Source organism: Lactuca saligna, chromosome 8 (assembly GCF_052625555.1).
Source record: "Lactuca saligna cultivar CGN05327 chromosome 8, ASM5262555v1, whole genome shotgun sequence".
Classification (NCBI taxonomy): Eukaryota; Viridiplantae; Streptophyta; class Magnoliopsida; order Asterales; family Asteraceae; genus Lactuca; species Lactuca saligna.
The window spans coordinates 189,220,556-189,233,917 of NC_136424.1; the positions used below are offsets into that span (position 1 = coordinate 189,220,556).

Sequence of the window (13,362 nt, forward strand, 5' to 3'; positions counted from 1 at the left end):
ACTTCTCACTATGACACCCACAACGATACATATGAAGAACATAGAGACTTTGAAGTGGTCAACAAACAATTGAGAAGTACATAGTCGACCATTCTATTTCTAGAAATTAACAACAAATATATTTCCCTTGTTTATAATAAAAAAAATATTTTTTATGTTTATAAATGATTTGTTAATAATAATATCCATTAATTCCATAGTAATTTTCAAAAAAGTCAAAATATTTTGGTTATCGAGTAATTTTCAGAAAAGTCCTAATATTTTGAGCAAACTAATGAAAAAGGACAGAATACCGGCTAAATCTACGAAACCGGCCAAAAAGGGTTTTTTCGAAGTTTTAGCCGGTATTCTGTGCTTTTCTGTAAACAAAAATTAATTTTGGACTTTTTCATAAATTGGACTAAAATTTTAGGACTTTTCTAGAGATTTCCCAATTTAAAATAGAAAATATATCCATTGATAAATAAGATCACCTTAATCAGGATGTTTAATAAATTTAAAATAGAGAACTAATAAATTGAAAAGTGGTAACACATTAATTAAAATCTTTAATATAATGACAAATGACAAAAGAACTACTCATTTATTAGTATAGAGAGATTATATATATATATATATATATATATATATATATATATATATATATATATATATATATATATATATATATATATATATATATATATATAAAAGATTTATTTTTTTGTAGAAGAAAATAAATTTGTTTTTAGTGGTATTCCCACCAATCATGATAATCTAGATGGTTTTACCAATTCGTTCCCCTAGTCAACCAAATTTTCTTTTACTGACTTTGACGTTTGAACCTTCTCACCCAATTATATATTTTAATCTTTTCGAGTGGTTGGCATTTCACATGTATTAAAAATTTATATTATTTTAGTAAACTATTAGAATGGTCCTTGTATTTTGAAAATTTAAATCAAACTGTTCTTTGATATTTTGAAATTTACAAATTTGGCATTAATCAGGCATTTTCCTTTCAGTTTTGGTTTTTTTTTTTCAAGACGGTATTAAAGTGTACCCTTCAAGTCGTCAAAATTCGTATCTTTGTAGACAAGGTTATTTTCAGCTTTTTCTTCTGTTCTTCAATACCATTCACTTTGAGCTATTTTTGTATTATTGATTAATATTTGTCTATTATGTTATCTTCCATAAAAGATTTTAGCTTTCTTCATCTCTTTCATCAACTCTAGCAATCTCTAACCCTAAGCTATTATGGAAATCAATATTTACAAACATAGATGCTTCCATTGGAACCATTTGAACAAAGTATAAGCTCCCAAACATCTATGTATATCTTTTACTTTACGTATTTATTTCATGATGTCCAAGTTTACAATGATCCATATTTTTATCTTTATTTTTACATGAAAAATGATGTTTCTTTTGTTTCGTGTTTTCAGTATGATTACAATATTTTTAGTTAGAAAACACCATGGTGGTACGTTTACAAAGTACACATATAGGCAATACATGAATCGTCAAACGAACTATATCGATTATGCTGAGTTTTCATAAACATGAAAGTAAACCTCAATCATGTGAAGTGAAAATGATATATTATATTTCAATGTTCATTTGGTTTACGTAATGGTGGTTTGCATAGTATATAAATATACAAATATCCACCAAAAATAATACTTTGATTGTAAAGTCAACAAAATATACATTTTCGCGTAGAATGGCTGTCCATTTTAATATAGGATACATAACATATCACATAAAAAAAAACCTAAAACATAAAAACAAAAGATCAGATTTTGAACTTTCCATCTACTTCATTTTATACCGTAAAGTCTACCCAACAAGATGGATAATTCAAATCATGCTTGGACAAAAACGAAGATATTGTCGATAAATAAAAATCATGTTGTAAATATTATGTGTCATACGATGACGCTCATCCACAACTACAATTAGAAGTCCAAATAATATAATGAAATTAAAGATATTAGGCAAGATGAAGATTTAGACACCAATATAACACGTGTTAAAAATTAAGAATTGCAGTAACAAAATATAAAAATAACTTTATATGCAACAATATGAACAACTTACTGGATACTATGTCTGACAATGCAGTAGGTTTTGATCCTGATCCGATCCAAACCCTTAACAATTATATAGGTTTGGAGCATAATTTTGATCCGTTTACCCGTTAACGATCCGTAGCCGCTAACCATTTTATTAAAAGGGTCGGGTATGAATCATCACTAATCCGCTCCATTTATAACTCGCCCCATATAGATTTTATAATTATACATTTATATTATATATACTACCTAAATCTTACTTTAAATTCCAATCGAACGTCCAAAGAGAAAAGACCAAAGGCTAAACTATTTATACATAGGACTTGGGGATTTAACTTTTAGACTTTCAGTCTTCTCCAAGAATCATGATGTCATTTCATTTATATTTCATCGTGTAATCACTAATTTCATTTACAAATCAATAAATTCATTTATCAATTGAGGGTCAAAAACCAATTGGAAGTAACTACAATAATGATTTTAATTACAATCGAAAGTCTTCGAGTACATAATGTGTTTTCTAAATCAACACTTGTTTTATTTAACAAATGTGATTTTATGATTTAAGTAAAATGTGTTTTATTATTCAAAAAAACCTACGGGTTACGGAGCGAGTATGGATATCTGTTGATTCGGTGGATAAGGGTATGAGTTTAATTATTCAAACCATGCTGGTTATGGAGTGAGTTTTGGAATTTGTTAAAATGGATTTGGATCAAGGTCGATTCGCTCCAAACCCGCCCCATTGCCAGGTCTACTGGATACACCTTCTGAAAAGGTCCTGAAATTGAATGGAAAACCCAAATTAGGAACAAAATTGTAAAATTGAAACTTTAGATCCCAAAATTGTAAACAAAAAGAAAAACACAAGGACCCTTCTTGTAACTTAGTCTATTATGTAATATGGAAAAGAGTATATTTAAAAAAAAAAAAAAAAAAAAAAAAAAAAGAATGCTATACTGTTGTCAATTTTAATGTGCATATTAAATTTTAACTTAATTTTTTGATATATCTATTATTTTAATATGAAAAAAAAAAATTTGTTTTACTTGAATTATATTAGTTTCAGGCTTTTATATTATTTTTAATATTTTGATAAAAAGGTACGAAAATTTCCATATGAACACATTACAAACTTCAATTTTTGTATAAACCCAGAAATCCTTTAGATGCTTTCAGATTTCTCGACTCCTCATCTTCTCCAAATTCTTCATCGATGTCCTTCACAAACAGTTCGTTAATGGGGTTTCTCCTATTACTCTCTTTCTCTCTCATCGTTTCTCTGTCATCTGGAGCCGACACAATCACTGCAAATCAATCTATTTCCGGCGATCAAACAATCAGCTCGAAAGATGAAAATTTTGAATTGGGGTTCTTCAAAGCAGGTAATTCTTCAAACTATTACATAGGTATATGGTACAAAAAAGTTTCCACAAAAACTATCGCTTGGGTAGCAAACAGAGAAACACCTGTTTCCGATAGATTCACATCTGAATTGAAAATCATTGAAGGTAACTTAGTTTTGTTAAACGAGTCAAAATCCCCAATTTGGTCAACAGGACTCAATTCGTCTTCCTCTTCTTCTTCTTCTTCTTCTTCCAATTCGAATTCTGTAATTGCTGTTCTTCTCGATGATGGAAACTTCGTATTGCGAAATGGGTCGAACTCAATTGAACCCATTTGGCAAAGCTTCGATTTTCCAGCTAATACTTGGTTACCTGGTGCTAGAATCTCGTACAATAACATAACAGGAAGGAAACAGCTTTTAACTTCATGGAAAAGCATGGAAGATCCAGCAGAAGGATTGTTTTCCTTAGAGCTTGATCCAATTGAGAAACAGTATTTGATTAAATGGAACAGAACAACACAATATTGGACGAGTGGACCATGGAATGGCCGAATCTTTAGCGGAGTTCCTGAAATGAGATCGAATTACATCTACAATTTCAGCTACGTTTCAAACATAAACGAAAGTTATTTCACTTACTCTTTGTATAACCCTTCAATCATATCAAGATTCGTAATGGATGTTTCTGGTCAAATTAGGCAATTATCATGGCTAGACACAACTAAACAATGGAATCTCTTTTGGTCTCAACCAAGAACACAATGTGAAGTTTACGACTTTTGTGGCGCATTTGGATCATGTAGACAAAGTGGTTTACCATTTTGCAATTGCTTAACAGGTTTCAATCCCCGATCACAATCCGATTGGGATCTGAGCGATTTTTCCGGTGGGTGTGTGAGAAAAACAGTCGTACAATGCGGAAGAACATCGGAAAAATACGGGTTTCTCGAAATTTCATCTTCAATCGCTCGAAAGCCACCGAATTCGACTTCTTTACCTCTTTCAAGCTCAACTGAATGCAAGAACACATGTTTGAATAGCTGTTCTTGTAACGCTTACTCTTATGAGAACAACGCATGTTCGATTTGGGATGGAGAACTCTTGGATCTTACAGAAAATAGCAACGAGGTGATGATTTATGTTAAAGTCGCTTCGAAAGATCTTCCTAGTAACAAGAAAAACAATGCGGTTATCATCGGTGGGGTTGTTGGGTCTATTGTACTTGTTGTCTTTATCTTGGGTTTTGTTTTATTTTTAATTTATAGAAAAAAAATGAAAAATCCCGGGAAAACATCGGTTGAGGGGTCGTTGATTTCGTTTGTGTATCGCGATTTACAATCCGCAACAAAAAATTTCTCGGAAAAACTTGGAGGTGGTGGGTTCGGTTCGGTTTTCAAAGGTACGCTGTCTGCAGATAACAGTGACGTGGCAGTCAAAAAGCTGGAAAGTGTTAGTCAAGGAGAAAAGCAGTTTAGAACCGAAGTGAGTACAATCGGGACAATTCAACATGTGAATCTTGTACGTCTTCGTGGGTTTTGTTCGGAAGGTAGTTATAAACTATTGGTCTACGACTACATGCCAAATGGATCTCTAGACGCGCATCTTTTTAAAGACGAAAAGTGTCTTAATTGGAAAACAAGGTTTCAAATTGCTCTAGGAATAGCTCGAGGGTTGGTTTATCTTCATGAGAAATGTCGCGATTGTATCATTCATTGTGATATAAAGCCCGAAAACATTCTTTTAGACAATGATTTGTGTCCAAAAGTTGCGGATTTTGGTCTTGCGAAGCTTGTGGGGAGGGATTTTAGTAGGGTTTTGACAACAATGAGGGGGACACGAGGGTATTTAGCACCCGAATGGTTATCGGGAGTTGCCATTACAATGAAAGCGGATGTTTATAGCTATGGAATGATGGTTTTTGAGTTGATAAGTGGGGTGCGTAATTCGGAACATTCTAGAAAGTTTTTTCCCATGCATGCGGCGAATGTTCTTATAGGGGGTCATGATGATGTTCTTGGATTATTGGATCCTAAATTGAATGGGGAAGCGAATGTTGAAGAAGTTATGAAACTTTGTAAAGTTGCTTGTTGGTGTATACAAGATGATGAAGAAAGTCGTCCTGCAATGAGTCAAGTTGAACAGATTCTTGAAGGGGTTTTGGATGTGAATATGCCTCCGATGCCTCGATCTTTACAATTGTTTGTTGATAATGAAGGTAATGATGTTGTTTTCTACACCGAGTCATCTTCGAGTCAGACTTCTCAAGCTCAAAGCAATCCCTCGAGTGGTGTTTCTCAGGCTAAGAGTGATTCCTCATCTTGAAAGAATCATTGTAAGATCATATTCATAAGAGAAAATCACGAAAAGAAAAATGAATAAAATGGCTAGAAGTTTTGAATTGAATTACTACCTTTTTTACTCTTTACACGAAATTACCACATATTTCGCAATGGGTTCGCTACAAAATCTCATTAAAATCTTAAAGAAAAAGGATTTTTTTTTTGGTGAAAGAAAAGGTTTTGTAAGATTTTTTTTTATGTGGCAATAGATCATTCAAAGATCCATTTTACAAAATATGGTAATTTTGTTGGAAAAAAGTTAAAAAGTTGATATTTATTTTTGTAAAATCCTCTTTTCATTTTGTTCATTTTTGTGATTTTCTCTATCTATATACAATAAAGATGATTCTTGTGACAAACACGTACCTTTGTGTGCAAGGTGTATTTTGTAATTTTACGTGAGTCGATTAAATGGTTCCTCTCCCTCCATTATTTTTCTTTGTAGTTATGTTATGTATATAAGGGTAGGGAAGATATATAATGGTAAGTTCCAATGTTTGGGTATGTTTTTGTTGTTTTTGGTGTAAGTTATATCTTTAATTAAATTATACTAAAGTCTTAAGTATTAACAACATTTTTTTTAAAGAAGTGTGATTAACTTTTGGATCATTAAATATAAACCAAGTGTTAAAAAGTGAAAATGGTAAAAGTTCATCATACGTGAATTTATTTATTTTTTTCACTATCAGAAAAGAAGTGGAGGATGAGCCTTCGTGATCAAAGGTGGGTTGTTCGGTTTGGTGTAAGATGGTCCCGTCTAGTTAAGGCTAGGAAAACGATGAAGACTAAGACTGAATTTATTATGTTTGCAAGGACAAAAACCATGTGAAAGAGAAATAAGTATTATGTATGTCTTTCCTTCAAATGAAAAGGGTGTCATCCTTTATTAGTTTAATTAGCCTAAAGAAGATACCGAAACCCTAAGATGGAAACACCAAAAATAAAAGTTGGCGTGCACCAAATGAAGAAATCACCGGGAAGAAAAACGCTACATTTTCTTGAAAGCAGGACGATGGGCTCACAATCAATCTTGATTCCAAATCTGAGGGGTAAATAGCCTTAAAGAACTTCGTACAATAAAAGTTATGGTTTTCCGCGAGACGTAAAATAAAACAAGTTGAATAGGGTTAAAAATATGGTTGGAGTTAGGGATGTCAACGAGGGCAAATGGGACGGGGAGTGCATTCCCCACCCCCGCCTCCGAAATTTCCCGGTTCCCCCGTCCGCATCCCCGCCCCCGAAATGTCCAGCCTTCCTACCCCCGCCCTCGTTCCCTCGCCCCCAATTGATTTTGAGCTGCCTTTTTCTGTTGCTAAAAGAAGTTGTTATCTAGGTTAAAAGAAGCTATTCTTTAGGTAACAAATAATTATTTATAACAGAATCTTACATGTTAAAAATAAAAAAATTATGGCATCTTAAAAACATTATACTAACAACTTAACAATATATTTTTTGATGAATTTTAGAAGATCAAAATCATGTTATTGTTTATTATATTTACATAATTAATATATGTAAATATATGTTTACTTTATTAACGGGGTCTCTATGGGGGTTTCGCGGCGGGATTGCCTACCCCGCCCCCGCTCCAAAAATAAAAACGGGGGTTAACCTTGCCCCCGTCCCCGTCCCCGCCCCCCGTTTTTTAAAAAAAATTCCCCCAAACGGGACGGGGCCCCTACGAGAACGGGGTCCCACGGGACTTTTTGGACATCCGTAGTTATAGTATTTGAAAATTTCACTTTCGCATTTTATCGAACACATAATGGGCAGTGAAGTTGGCATTTAATTTCAACTTGTAGAAGGCATGCTTGAAACCCATCATTTGCTAACCATAACCAATAAACCCATTTCTATATCATATCTTCTTGTGTATTATGTTTTTGGTTAAGATTTTTCCATTAAACTTTGAATTTTCCATTAAATTTTGAAGTAATTAGATGACAAAAATTATCAAATATGATTACTATTTTGTAATATTTTTCATATTTTAGTTGGTCTTTGTTTTATCCTAAACATCACAACTTACCAGTTTCAAATGTACAAGAGTAAGAGAACATTTTACTCTACATTTGACAAGTGTTATAAACCTTTCTTAAAATTATGTCACTCGAGTTACAATCTTGGAGTATGACTGTAAGACTTGTTTTGGAACGAAGTATCACTCATCTTCTTGATTTAACCCTTTCAACAATTTACAATTCCTCTTCTCAGCCAAGTAAATGCACCAAGATGTCCTTAGAGGATCAATTGTGATATGGTTTCCATAATCTTTAAGATAATCATAAAACATGATACTGATGTATTGTCCCATCTTTTCAGATTGAAGAAACTTTTATCTTTCTACCTAATTTGTTTTTTTCTCATTCGTCCTGCCATACATTGAAACTTTTCCAATGTTTCAAAATTACACTTAAACTTGTAAGCATAACTATATTTACTAAACTTTAGTAAATCATGATGAATAGTCTTATCGATCTTTGTGGTGGACTTGACCAGTACATAACCAAGTGTACCTGATCCCCTAGTCCTTCACTTGACTCACATATACATGTGAACAATGAATTAGTCTTCATTTCCTAAAGATGAAAAATCTCATTCATCACACACTACAAGTTGCATGATTCCAAGTTTCTATCCAACTGAAACTTGGGTGATGAAAATCTTTCCTTATTTGGCAAATTCTTGACACTACCACAAACAAAAGAATCAAATCCATTTTCCAATATTGCTATCAATAAAATCATATAAACAACAATTTTCACAAATCTCATTATAAGGATACTTAAAATAAATAAAATCAAAAATTTTCTTTTTATTTTAAAATTGCAGAAAATCATATCCTCACAATGCAAATACATATGAAAACTATGTTGTTATCCATTCCTAAGCAATCTATCATTACTCTTAGCAGCAGCTCAAAATTCTGATCTTCAGATCATGCGATCGAAATCCATCTCTTCACGATCAGAATTAGCTTATTTTTCCTTTAAGCTTCCTTTCTTTTCTTCGATTCTAAAAAACATCAAAATGCGACCTAGTCACATCATGTAATAAAAATCTCCAAATAGGAACTTAATAGAGTTAGATAGTGGACTTTACCTGAAGCACAGTCAAATTTTTTGACTTTTACCATCCTAGTGAACTTTCAGGTAAATAGTGCAGCTTCGCAACCAATGCCCCTTCTTTTGGCAATAGAAACATATGGACTCTTTAGTAATGGTACACGGGACTATCTCAGACTTAGCATTTCTCTTCACCATCTGGTCAACCGAGTTGACTATGGCCTACCCCTTTCCATTGGGAAGAGAAGACTTTTATGGACTTCTAATGTTTACATTGTCAATGTCCATGTAAGTTTAGGAAGTAGATCTTCCAATCAAAATTGCTTTACCAGTGCTCCAAATCATTGCTGATTCAACAACAACAACCAAATAGGTAAGATCATTAAGGGTCACATCGTGGTCTGTCACATAGTAGTCTTTAATGAACTCACAATATAACTCGAAAAGTGATTGAAGAACCCAATCAACAGTCAACTTCCTTAAGACTTCGACACCCAACTCTCCCAGCCTGTCAATATGTGACTTCATCTCCAAGAAGTGAGTGAACACACACTATCCATCTTGGTGTTTGATTGCCAAAAGGGCTTGAGTGACCTCGAACTTTTCCAAGTCTTTGAACTTGTGGGTTAGGGAGAATAATTGGAGGAGGTAGAGGAAGGGAAGTATGATTTCGATTACCATTAATACACGACAAAGGGATCAATCTTTCACCTTGATCTCGATGTGGGATATCATCTTCATTAGGAAAGCTTTATCCAAAAGGATAAGGAAGACCATAGTTGTCATAACTAGACATCTATGAGGGAGAAATTCAAGTTTATTTGATTGAAGTCCTTAATATAACACCCAATTCGAAATATTAAGTCTATGACCCAACACAATATTTAACAAATTGGAAGAGGGATGCCTTAATCCAATTTACAAAATATTTGAAGTTAGGTAAATGACGATTTACCAAATTCCACCATGTAAAAACGAAAAAGAATTTTAGGTCTTAAATGGATTGAAATTCCTAGATCCTTTGAGATTCATTGAACTATTCAATGACATGTTTAAATCTCGATTATCCCCTTCAAGTTTGTGACAGGGATGCCGAGGATCACAAATAATGAGTGAATAACCATGCACATTAGCTTGGTACACTTAATGTTACAACCACCTAATCAATATGCTGGTTAACCACACACGCTCCATTGATCTATGATTAACATCAACCTACCCTTTGCCACGTATTGTCAGTCCCAGATTAGTGTGTCAGTTAACCACACACGCTCCACTAACGACTTAACAAGGTGCAAAGTGCAATTTCATGGGTTAGCACCAAATTCACATTTTCCTAAAGTAATTAAGATTGAGAATTTAATAAAGTTTAGTTACTTTATATTTATCGTTATAATTTTAATGAAGGGAGAATTAATGTCTTGTCCTACCCGTTCGGCTAACGACCCTCCACCAGTCAGGGAAGCGGCGGGTGAGAGTGGACACCCATTAAACTGTCATTTTATAGGCAATAACTTTATACCCCATTATAGATCGGCTCGTGAATGAGGCCTACTAACGGTAAGACTGACTTACTCTTATATATATATATATATATATATATATATATATATATATATATATATATATATATATATATATATATATATATATATATATTAACTTTTAATATTATAATAGGATAATGGTTGAATTTGAACTTTTAAAATTCTAAGGGTTGGAATTAAAGTATACATGGGGGGTTAACTTTACAAATTCCAAAACTTGAGGGCAAGTTTTGAACAATTCAAAAACTTTTGGTTTCCATAACTTATGAGTTTAATATGGTTTTTATGGAAGACTTTTCAAGTTCCATAACTTGAGGACAAGTTATAGAAGACATAAAACTATTTTACGATGACATTTAAAATAAGACCTTTCATTTTTTCATAACCTATGAATCTTAATGAACTTTTAAAGGAAAAACTCTTCATTTTGCATAACTTGAGGACAAGTTATGAAGTTCATAAAAACCATTAAGATCAATTATTCCAATTAACACAATAATCAAATGATTTTTCTATCATCTAGATCAAACTCATAAGTAAAGATAATTCACATCAACAATTTTCAAGAAATCAGCTAATCATATAAACTAATAAAAATCTTGAAACTTTGACAATTACCTTAATTTGGATGAGGATAATCATTACCATAGCATCAAAATCAAATTTTATGAACAAAAACATTTTGTGGTAATGATCCTAATCCAAAACAAGCCAAAAAAAAACTCGAAAATCTGCACTCAGGACTGCCAAGTCGTCATGTTCCTTAATGCACTCGACGAGTCCAAGAGTATCTTCAAGCAACTCGTCGAGTCACCTAGTGGACTCAGCGAGTTCGGCTGTCAGAATGCAGAAAATACGATTTTTTTTTTTTGCTTTGAAAATCAATAATAACATCAAATATAATAGAAAACAACCCATGACTCTGATACCACTGTTTGGTTTTGTACACTACAACATCATATGGTGAAAATTGAACCCTAAATGCCTTGGATCTATGTTTTCTCTAATTATACATGTAATAGTGTTTCCAAAGCATTAAGCCTATAACTAGCATGAAAATGACATAAACAATATGAAATACTAGTTAGGATGACATACCTTTTTTTGTAGCTTGAAACCTTGTTGTATTTGGCCTTAAAATCTTAGCACCAAAAGTATGAATGCCTCAAATGGCTCACAACACACCTAGGAAAAAGGTGACTCTTGAGAGAGAATTTTCATGCACTAAAACACCTCCATGATCTCCAAGAACTAGTAGTAAGCGTTTTTAGGTAATGAAGCATATATTTATATGTAGGATTCCAAGGGTCATGGGTATACCCAAATCCATACCCATAGGTTTATGATCCATGGTTCATGTGGCCCCAACTCTATATGTATTCATACATAAAATTAATCCAATATGGATCATAATCCCAACACATAAATTATAACCAGTTACAATAATGAGTCCCCATAGATTTAATTAGTTTCTTTCGATCACTAAATTAATCCCAAACTAATTCTTGATCAATACTAATTAAATCATATTATTTCATATTAATATATTAGAACTTATAATAAATTAATAAATCCTATATAACCTCTTCTCAAAAGTCTATCCTAATAAATTGTCCTAATGATATTCAACCCAAATGAACCATGTTACTGAAACGACCCAAAAATCAAAACTAAATTTTTTTAAAACATTACTTAAACCACAAATTTCAATTTATAACATAGATCATAACATAAAATCAGAGTGAAATATCTCAGGCTGACAAACTATGGTGTGTGCCATGCGATCATCCCGAGCTCTTCCCTCCGCTACCGGAAGTACCTGAAACCAAAACTGAAAACTGTAAGCACGAAGCTTAGTGAGTTCCCCAACCTACCACATACCATACACATAACTGCATACTGCAAATACTGGGCATCGACCACTACCTCGGGCCTTTCCCGCTACAACAGGCCCCACCTGGCTTCGAGCCCCGCTCGGTGTACATATCTGTTTCTCTTAGGCCCTGCCAGTCTCTGGGCCCCGCCTGCTAAATGATGTGCACAAAAGTACCCACTAATTTTAATATTTATAACCTAACAAACTAAGACTAACTATGTACTTATAGGCAGTGTACCTAGTCAGATTACAGTATAGCTTAGGTAAGTCAGGTGTCGATCACAGGGAACGGTGTTACTAATTAACCTAATTACTAATAAATTAACCTAATTTATTAACAAATTTAATAAGGGGGTTTTATCTGATTTTGCAAGATCAAATGAACTTAATCAAATTAATAAAAAACACACTCTTGCTTAGTTGAATCCACTTCTTCCTTATGGCTAGCTAATGATTATGGGTTATTAAGTTGGGTTTTAGTTATATTAGTAATTTAGTTCTATCTTACCAATAAGTAACTAATTCATGTTAAACCATGTATGTTCACACATAATTAAACACATAACTAATTATGAATGTAAATATGCTATGTAAGATTTGTTGTATAAACGCAATTATGGTCACAATTTACGTTCTCTAGCACAGCTAAGATTTATTTAGCCTAATTACTAACTAAGATTGGTCAATCCTAGCTCTAACAATTTAATGTTCACTAAATTATTAGGTAAACAAGTTCATGTAGTTTCACAGTCACTAAGCTACACAGAACATGCAATCTAGCAATTAGATAAGCAAATAATAACATGCTAGGTTATACAAATCAAACACAAACAACTCTTACCAACTCAAATTAATCCATAAACATATAACTATTCATAAGTTCAAAGCTTCATCTAGCTAAGCAAAAGTAGCTAGATTTAGCTGCTCATCATAGTAATTAAACTAGCACAGCTAAAACTAATGAAAAACATGTTTATAATCAACTAAATATAAAACTTTACTTCTTTTGGTGTTGAAATCCCTCTTCCAGGACCTTTCTTCTCTTCTGAAACGTCTCCTGGAACTCCTTTTTTTCTGCAAAAAGTCCCTTTATTCGTAATAATAGGAGAACTTATATAATCCTCAAAAACCTG

At 32.9% G+C, this 13,362-nt stretch overlaps 1 pseudogene; it reads left to right on the forward strand.

The window, feature by feature from the left end:
- Positions 1 to 3,150: 3,150 nt before the first annotated feature.
- LOC145009055 (G-type lectin S-receptor-like serine/threonine-protein kinase At2g19130 pseudogene) lies at positions 3,151 to 6,245 on the forward strand (annotated as a pseudogene).
- Positions 6,246 to 13,362: the final 7,117 nt, after the last annotated feature.